Here is an 8807-nt window from a genome sequence, read left to right as displayed (position 1 = left end):
AAGGAAGCAAGCAGTGGTGATGGGGTAGCGAGGGCATTAAGCTCAGGCAGGCCGCTCTCATGTCTGAACCTTGGAAGGGGAGAACTTTTATTTTAAAACTCTGCACCATTATTATGCCTTGGGAAAGGCAAACAATTTTTTTCTCTTATATTCCACACAGGGGAAGATTTAGGGCCAGCCCCTCAGGTCTGGCCAAGCTACAGGTCCTGAGTATGGAGAAAAGTGGCTTTAAACCAGCTTGACACTGTTTACAATCTTGGTGGATGCCATGGTATAAATTAGAGCAGCCTCAGGATTGCTCTAAATTTCACTGGCTGGCTTGTCCCCCAGGGTGCTGTTCTGCCTGCCCACGATCACTGATCATAAGGAACTCCAGCCATGCTCTCTCCCATCCCTCATGCACTCTGGAATGCCCCTTTATAGCGTGGGTATCAAGAAGTAAGTGTCATAGAGACAGCTGTGCCAGCTTTACATGACCCAGGGATACCTCTACACAAGAGGAATCTACAGCCGCCCAAAGAGGGCAATGTTCTGACTGCTTTGTGCTCTGGTTAGGGAATGCCGTCATCCGATGATCCAAGGACTGGGCCAGCACCACATGCCATCGATGGGGTTCATCAACAGAATTGGTTCCCTCAGAATGGAAACGAGCATAACATTGCCTGCTCCTAGAGGGTGACTGAATGTGCGCCTGACAAGGTGGGTAGCTGATTGGTGACAATGCTGGTAAATGCAGCACATACATCCCTGACCATAAAGGTCTGGGGGGGAATGTTCCACACTGTGAGGTAATTCCTCAGCCAGAACCTGTGATGACTCATTCTTCTGGTGTGCTGCAGCTGCCAATCCAAAAGCCAGGAGCAGGTCAGATGACTTCCAGGGGCAGCTGCTTATTACCTCAGAAATGGCAGTGAGCCATTCTATGCAATATCACCACTCGGCTGGGAACTCTCCTTCTGCCTTGTGGTGTTACAGACTGCCTGGGCTTCCAGCCTGCTCCCATTCCTGTCTGAGGCCTCCAGCCTGCTCTCACTAGCTGGTCCCACACCAGTATCCACCTGCACCTGCTTGAACTGGCTCCAATCCTGCCTCATTGAGTTGCCCAGCAGCCCCTGACACACACAGCCTATGGTGGTGTTGATTTTGTGGGGAGTGAGAGGGGAACTCTGTCACCCCCACTACTCTCTCTCTCATATGCAGATATCAGAGTATGATGTCCAGGTTCTGTAACCAGAAGATGGCCTGTGTATCAGGGAAGGTTGGGCATTGTAGACCACCCTTCAGATGTTGGCTTAGGCACTCTTCCACCACATGAATTATTGTGCGTGATGCTGCCCCGCAGTCAGAGATGAAAGGAAACCAGTCCAAGCCAGTGCATGGTTGTGGCAACCCTGATCCAACCATAGACTAGCTTGTTGAGCCTGGTCCAGGATCTACCATCACGTGGAGACGGAGGCTGGTGCAGCGATGGATTCCTGAATTTACTTAGTGTGTTACTTAGACTTTCTCCCATCGATACTTCAACTCTGTAAGGTGTGACAAAGTTCCTCCTCTATCTTGGTGGGTCCTGCGCTTATTGGCGGATTTTCTTGCCTCAGAGATTCACCATGTGGGTTGGGGAACAGCCCAGAGACCTTCCCCTCTGGAAGAACCCACAGTCCAGGTCAATTGGGAGGTTTGGGGGGAAACCCAGGCCCGCCCTCTACTCCGGGTTCCAGCCCAGGGCCCTGTGGACTGCAGCTGTCTATAGTGCCTCCTGTAACAGCTGCATGACAGCTACAACTCCCTGGGCTACTTCCCCATGGCCTCCTCCAAACACCTTCCTTATTCTCACCACAGGACCTTCCTCCTGGTGTCTGATAATGCTTGTGCTCCTCAGTCCTCCAGCAGCACACCCTCTCACTCTCAGCTCCTTGTGCTTCTTGCTCCCAGCTCCTCACACTCACCACAAACTGAAGTGAGCTCCTTTTTAAAACCCAGGTGCCCTGATTAGCCTGCCTTAATTGATTCTAGAAGCTTCTTAATTGGCCCCAGGTGTCCTAATTAGCCTGCCTGCCTGAACTGGTTCTAGCAGGTTCCTGATTACTCTAGTGCAGCCCCTGCTCTGGTCACTCAGGGAACATAAAACTACTCATCCAGTGACCAGTATATTTGCCCTCTACCAGACTCCTGTACCCTACTGGTCTGGGTCTGCCACAAAGGATATAATTTGAGGCTCCCTGGCGGTGCTGATCATCTGTGCATGGTAAAGCCAAGGGTGTGTGAGCTCCATAGCAAAGGAGCATTGAGACATCAGCTGTGGTGTCAGATCCTGGTCCCTAGGAGTGAGATCCCTCCCCTGAATATGAGCAGACCTTCAATTTGGCGCAGTGCGTTGTTCCCTCTCTGAGACTGGGGCATCAGTCAAACTGAGATATAGTAAGTTTGTTTCTTCTGTTGCAGCTCTCCAAGCAGACTTAACAGTAGTGGTATCTTGTCAAAGGTCTGGTGTTGCTATGAGCACTAATGAATACAGACCGGAGGTCGGCATACAATTCAAGCAGCCACTAATAATGTGAGTGGCTGAATTCAGCTCAGTGTCGACAAGCTGATGTGGCAGCTGTGCCCCCAGACCTCAGAGCAGTATTCAGGTGGAGCAAACACCAGTACCAATATAGACTTACAGAGGACCAAAAGGTTTGCTCAGGAGGTTCCCATCAGTTTTTGTATCAAGGGACGAGATCTTCACTGTCAGGTGTTCCAGGTATATGTATATTGATATCTGTATTGCTGACACTGGAAACGACTTTCACATCTCAGCCAAGATACGGACATTTTGAACACTTACTTCCAGCGATGGAGAAAATTCTCAATGAAACCGAGACAGTGGCAACTACTTGCCATCTGAACAAATCGTCTTGCCAATCAGCCCATTTCAATCTGTGTCCAAGGATGGCCATTGCCATTCCATCCATTTGTCTCATACTTGGGAGTAAAACTCAACTATAGCCTGCGATACGGGCCTACCTGGAACACCTGCATTCAGGGCCGACGGGGGAGGGAAGCTGGTACAAATTACCAAGGCCCGGCGGTCTGGAAGGGGGCCTGGGGCCTGGCTTCTCCCCCGCCCCTTCACCCCCCGTCGGCCCTGTTTAGCCTGTCCGCCCTTGCTGGGGGGCCCAAAAAAAATTTTCAACGGGGCCCAAACCCGTTCTCCGCGGCCCAGCCTGCACTGCCTTGATACCCACCCTACTCAATGGATCTTTTCCATGGGACCAGCAGCAAGACACTCCTGGCCTAAGTTCTATTGTTTTGTTATATCCCATTTTCCCTTCTGAGAGCACAGCTCTTCAGTCTTCTTCCAGCAGCCACACATTCTGATTTTGGATGCAGACAGTAATAGTCCCCTTTGGTTAAACAAAGATTAGGTAAGGACTTATCCTGCCATACATAGCACAATCTACATGTTCTTGGGTTCTGTTGAACAGAAGTTCCTCCTGGTTTTTAATGGTGGCTTCTTTTAGCGATGGGCCTGAATCTAACCCCTGAGTCTGAACTTCACATCCCCACAGATGGCAGAACCGAAATCCCACATCCAAACACCCTGGAATATAGAGGTTCAAAATTCTCATCTGAGTGTGAACTTCGCGGAAGTTTTGTGTGTTAATGTGTGGCCTATTATAGGATACACTGTAGATTCAAACTGCGCACTTGGATCCAAAGCCAGATCCAAGATTTCTTCAAGCCTATCACTACCTTGTCAACTGGACAAGGAAGATGAGGGGGAAGCCGTAGGTTAGCGGTGTACAATAATATGGCCATTTATCTCATAGTTTCAACCACCACTGGTGCTATGATATTGTTACAAAGGGAATATTTTTGAAGACCACCTCAATGGCTCTGAACTGGATCAGCCGCTGCAGAGTTGATAGCGTGCTTGTCTAAACTAAAGAGTAGCTGATCAACTTGCCTGGGTATATGAATCCCCAAGTGTTCTGGCTAGAGCCATTAGCTTTCTGCTAAAAGTTTTTCATTTGAGACCTATGGAAGAAGGCTGGGAAGATGAGACTTCACTGAGTTATAAAATACACAGATATACATGAGAAATTGCAATGACAGGGTCACTGTAGGTGAATTAGACTGCTGAGACAGCTTTAACTCAGTTACTAGGGGAGTAGAGGTAACTTGCTCAGACGTTGTCTGCCTGTTTTGGCCAGACAAAACTTTTTTGAGGGGTGGGGGGAAAATTCCCCAGTAATTCTCCTCCTCCCCCTTTCACTTTGTGTTAAGCTGTTGTTTCACCAGGATACAATACAGTAATAAAACCTTCTGAATTGAAAACTCAAATACTGCAGTTTCTTTTGGATTTCACACTGACCTGACAAAGCAGAAGCCACTAGGGTGCGAGAAGGGATCGGGAATGGCAATGGAGCCTGCAAAAGCAGCCCTGCAAAATATACATCTGAGGGATCCAATCCTTTGAAATATGCCCAGCCAAAGAGCCTATAAACCTGAGATTTGGGGAACTGATTCTCTTCCTGTTTACATCTGTGTGAATTCAATTACTTCAGTGCGAAAGGAAAATCAAGCCCTTTATATGCATTAATGATTTTCAGGCCATAAAATGCAAAGTCTTCTACTTAGTGAGGGGCTTTGGAGGAGTGGGAGAGTGGGCAAGGGAGGCCCTTCATAGAACTTCGTCCCCTTGATTTACACAATGTCTTCCTCAAGGGCCCTCCTCATGGTGACCTTGCGTCAACCAAGGACAGCTGCATGGAGTCCAGGTATAAGAACCTGAGTAGAATAGAATAGAGCTCCCTTTGCAGCCTGTGTATGCAGTGCTAGATCTGACAGAAGGTGTGCTGTAGAATGCCTCTAGCATCCTCTCCTCCTAGGGAGGCTTAGTATGCTGTCTCCACAGCACTCCCAGCTCCAGCTGGCTTTAGGGAGCAAGAGACAACTGTTCTATTAAGTCACAATAAACAGGGCTTTTGATTGCATTCCGAATGACTTCCCTTTAAATGAAGTCCCTTTTAAAAGAATAATAACTTATTTTCCAGACCCAACCATCGGCGGAAGAAGCTGGGCTCATTTTCATGTTTTAGCTGTGAAACCGTATCGGGCGGCACCATCTGATTCCTTTTCTTACCATTCTTTTGTGCCTTTCCTTTGTAAGCCAAAATGAGCACATTCAGGCGTGAGAGAAAGAGGTGAAATCAGATTGTATTGCATTTCTTTGGGATAGACAGTGCGATGTTTTTTTCTTAACTTCTGAAATTTCAGATCGCCTGAGAAAACTACAAGCACAGACAAAAGTGGGGACGATGCCTTCCCTCTAAATGCTATTTTAAAAACCCTACCAATGTAAATGGGCCTTCTTATACAGCTATTTTATTTATCATTCTTTTGACAAGTTTTAAAGTCTTTTTTCTTTAGGTGCTTTTGAATGAGTTAGCTTCTTCTGAAAGTGATGGACTGTTAATAGTGGCTCCAGGCAGTTACAGCGGGAGCAGGTGTTGTGCAAGCATTTCCTGCCTCCAAACACCTCTGCCAATCCAGCTCAGTCCTGACCTGCAGCACTCACTGCTATTCCAGCCCTGGGCTCCCATACACAGCTCTGTCCGTAAATCCCCTAATCCTGACCTGCAACACTACCTGCTATTCCATTCCTAGGCACCCACGAGAGCTCTGCAAAGCATCTCTGTCCTAATCCATTATTCCTTTCCTCAGACCTTAGTAGAGCTCTACCAATGCACCTCATTCTTGATTTGTAATCCCTCTGTTATTCCAGTCCTGTCCCCTGAAACAAACTCTGCCAATGCACTTCACTCTTAGACTGCGTCCCACTCCCCCCTGCTGTTCCAGTACTGAATCCCACACCCCGAATATTCCAGGTAATGATTTTACTGTTAATTTGGCTGAATTTGAGCATATTAAGGAACCGGTTGTTTTGTGATATATTCAAATAGGGGGATAGGATAAGACCTGGACCAGACTAATTTCTCTTTGAGGTCTAACCCAGAATCTGAACTCCCTTCTCCAGACGTGAAAGGCTAGTGCCTCTAGCCCTCGTGCATTGTGCTTCATTCCCTCCGCTGTAACTGCTTCCTGTTACTGTGTCACCCGCTTCCCCCTGCTCCGCCGTTGCCCTTTCTCCTCCGTTGTCCCATGGCTGGTCTTCTCTTCAATGCTAGACAAAACACAGGCACATTTCTATTTGTAGAGTCGTCATGAGGGCTGCCAGTTGTGCCACAAAGACCAAAAGGAAGAAACAACGGTCTTAGGACATGACTTTTGAACACTCAGCATTATTTATTTGGCAGCAACTCCACTAGCGTTAGGCCCAACTAGAATCCATTGTTAGCAGGGCAAGACGCATGTGCACATGACATAAATCACCCTAACAATGGGTAGGGAGCTACACTCGTGTTGATGGCCCAATACCAATTTTTTGTCCATCGCTAATCAGAAGTAAAATTCTAGCTTTTTTTAAAACATATGTCAACCGAGTGACAGAAAATGTATTTGATCTCCCTTCCCACCAGATTTTGTGTGGATTGATATCTGATATTTTGTCCTCTCCATCTCAGAAGAGTATGCATGGGGATTTCACAAAAAGTCTGCAGTAGTTTTATGAAGTTGTAGAAATTTTGCAGACACCATGTTTTTATTTTAAGTAGAAAAAACACTGTAGTTTTCAAAGGTAAGAGAAAGTTTCTCTCAACCCAGGAGGTAACTTCTAAGACCTTTGTTCCAGGTTTTCTCCTATCCCTGATTATATAGTCTGGACATGAATCAGAGAAACAGAGCTTCTTAAAGCACAGCCCTGCCTGAGGTGCAAAGGGCATTGCATTAGCTTCAGCAGTGATAGACGTTAAAGGCAACGTTTTAAGCAAGGGCACTAACAAGTTGGTGGTAGTAATAATAATATTACTTAGCCAACATTTTCAAACCTGGGGGGAGATTTTTACAAGCACCTACCAGATTTAGGAGCAGAAGACCCATTGAAAGTAATTTCATGCATTGGTACCTAAATAAAAGTAGCCTCATTTTCAAAGGTGTTGGACACCTGCAGCACTCTTTGAGTTCACTAGAATTTGTGGGCGCTAAGCATTTATCCCACTAAAAGTAAATGGGAGCTGCTGGGTTCTCAGCATGCTTGAAAACAACTGCTTAAGGCTTAGTCTATACTTAAAAGTTAGGTCAAAGGTGTGAAAAAATCACCCCTCACTAATATAGCGATGCCAACTTAACCCCCAGTGCAGACATAGTTGCACTGAAGAATACTTCAGTCGACATAGCTACTGTCATTCGGGGAGTGGTGTTTCTACACCAACAGAAAAAGCCCTTCCTTTGTTGTTGGCTGCATCTACACTACGGGGTTATGCCAGCATAGCTACGGAGACCTAGTTATGCTGGTATAGTCTCCATAGTGTTGACATACCATAAGGGCTGGTCTACACTGGAAACTTACATTGGTGGAAAAATCCACACCCCTGAGATATGTAGTGAAGCCGACCTATCCCCCGGAGTAGACAGAACTAGGTCAACAGAAGAATTCTTCCCTTGACCTAGCTACCGGCTCTTGGGAAAGTGGATTAACTACACTGATGTGAGAACACCTCCCATTGGCACAGGTAGTGTCTACACTGAAGCATTACAGCAATACAGCTGCTGTGCTGCAGCTGTAGTGTTTTAAGTGTAGACATACCCTAAGTGCCTAAAAATTGACTTAGGAGTGAAACTTAAGATGTTCAGGTTTGAAAATTTTGGCCATGGTATTTAAATATTCATGATCCAAAACATTTGGCTGCAGTCAGAAAAGTGACTCTAAAATAATATTGAGGGAGTCCATGTTTCATTTGATTCCACTGGCTGCTAGACTAAATTTGCCCAGTTTGAAAATCAAAAGAAAAATTTTCATATTCCTAAATGCTGCAAAGTTAAACTCGGCCAGGATCTGAAAATCAAGCTGGGGTCTTTCTACTTCCTACAGCATCACTAGTGTGCAATATTGATTCTGCAACTGAAGCCTAGCTGGCAATTTTTGCTGAGGATGCCTGAAGCAGAAGAGATGAGATCTTGCTTTCTTGTAGCTGTATTGGTTATGGCATAGTAATAGGAGTAAAAGGTTGTTTTTACCAGTTGCAATATGTCTTAACAATATACAGGGAGTTGTAATGTACAGTGTGAAGGTGTCATCGACAGAACTCAGGAAACCTGGGTTCCAAAACCAGCTCTGCTGTAGATCTGCTGGGTGACCTTAGACAAGTCACATCACTTCTATATGCCTCGTTTTCCCCACCTGTGAAGAATTTCGCAGGAATAACTGATCTGCCATTCAGGGTCAAAAGACAGAGATTCTGATACAGAATGCACCAGAGCTCAGTTCCTCATCCTGATTGATCCTCAAACCATAAAGCTAATCAGCGTCTGAACACTGCCCATCTCTAAATCCAGTTCAGTTCTGCTTGACATCACCAGGAATTGGTTACCACACCATTATCATGAATAAGCAAAGCTGTAAGTCAAAGGCTATAGTTAGCAGTTAAATATTGTGTGTGTGTTTTAAATTCACATTGGAGACCCTCAGAATATGGCTTTGTTTTAACCTTCAATAGGGAAAGTTCTCTTCTGTTTAAGAATGTTGCCAGGAAGGAATGGAGTGCAAAAAATCCTTCTCAGCCTTCTCCAGGCCTCCTCATAATTAGGTGGTGAAATAAAGTCCCTCCACTGCTGTCAATATGTTCCCTCCTTTTCCTGAGGAAGCAGGTCTCATTTGTCCAGCCATCCCTGAGCTCCTTGCTAGACCAGCTGAGAGAGGAAAG

General features: G+C 46.1%; 1 long non-coding RNA gene across 1 annotated transcript in view; it reads left to right on the top strand.

Annotated features, from left to right (window-relative positions):
* Positions 1-569: 569 nt before the first annotated feature.
* Positions 570-8807, top strand: part of LOC135972918 (uncharacterized) — a 28802-nt gene continuing 20564 nt past the window's right edge. The window contains exon 1 of the long non-coding RNA XR_010589537.1: positions 570-699. This is a non-coding gene — a long non-coding RNA (uncharacterized LOC135972918). The remainder of the gene's footprint in view (positions 700-8807) is intronic.

Source organism: Chrysemys picta, chromosome 7, assembly GCF_011386835.1.
Source record: "Chrysemys picta bellii isolate R12L10 chromosome 7, ASM1138683v2, whole genome shotgun sequence".
Taxonomy (NCBI): domain Eukaryota; kingdom Metazoa; phylum Chordata; order Testudines; family Emydidae; genus Chrysemys; species Chrysemys picta.
Note: the sequence above shows the minus strand (reverse complement) of the source record. Positions and strands in the feature narration are given on the sequence as shown.